We start from the raw sequence: 1,215 nt of genomic DNA on the forward strand, positions 1-1,215 counted from the left end.
ACTAGTTAAGCAAAGTATTATTTAAATACTTTAAGTGCACTTGGAAAAGAAAGAAGATGGTGTTACAAATGTTTGTAAGACCCAGGATTTCATTTGCACAAAAGACTGTTTAACCAAGATTTACTAAATAAAACTAACATTCATTTTTTCAATTTAATCAATATGCAATTTCTGAATGAAGAGACAGAACAAGATGATTGTTGTGACTTAACCTGGATTAGACATATTTAGATTTACAGATTCTGCCTTGTTTGAAGATTTAGTAACAGCTGTAGCATCTAATACTGACAAAATAACTTTGAGTGTTCCCTACAGAAAGTGAATGAAATGGTAGCTAAGGGGTAACAACTTCCATTATCTGGTAGAAATACAGCCTAATAAATCATAACAAAATGTACTTTATTTGTTAACAATTTAAAACGCTAGTATTGTAGAATACTTCTAAAATACTGCCAATAAAAAACTTATGCAAATAAATCTAATTCTTCCTAGACTGTTCATTCTCTAATCTTTAAAATTATTGGAACTACTGGTTAAAAGAACTACTGTTTCACCTGAGTAAAATCAGCACCAAATATTTAAGCATATTTCCCAAGCTCTGAGAAGTCAGAGCAAGCCAGAAGGTACAACCCAAGTTATTAATACGAACGGAGAAGCACAGATAATATGTAAATAGACATTTTACTTTTATTTGGGAAAATTTAAAATAATCAAAGAATTATTGTGACACGAATCCAACGAAGGTTTCGGGCCAAGCGCTAACGAACCGAAACAGCAGACAGGTAGCTTTCAGAAGCCCAAAAGCGAGACCCCTCTCCCCTCCAGCCCCTCCGCCGGGACCGGCAGCCGCTCCCGGCTCCGGGAAGGCCCGGCTGCAGCCTGACACGGCCCGGCCCGGCTCCAGCTCACCTCCCGGCTGCCCAGGCACACACACGCAACCGCCGCGCACTCTTATTACGCGCTGTTTTTTTCCTAAACAGGCCCACAGCTGCAGAAAGTCTTCCAGCAACAGCTTTCAAGAGAAACCGGCCACAGTTACCGCCGTGCTTCCTCGGGCCGCCCCCGGCCCAGCAGCCGGCAGCGCATCCCCGCCTCAGCGCAGGCCCCACACCTCCCACCAGGTCCGGTCCGGCCCAGCCCCGCCGCCGCCCGCACCGCCCCGGGGCACCTCATGGCTCTCGGCGCCGCTCCCTGCAGACAGCGGGAGCCCGGCCC

Source organism: Calidris pugnax, unplaced genomic scaffold (assembly GCF_001431845.1).
Source record: "Calidris pugnax isolate Ruff unplaced genomic scaffold, ASM143184v1 scaffold70, whole genome shotgun sequence".
Classification (NCBI taxonomy): domain Eukaryota; kingdom Metazoa; phylum Chordata; class Aves; order Charadriiformes; family Scolopacidae; genus Calidris; species Calidris pugnax.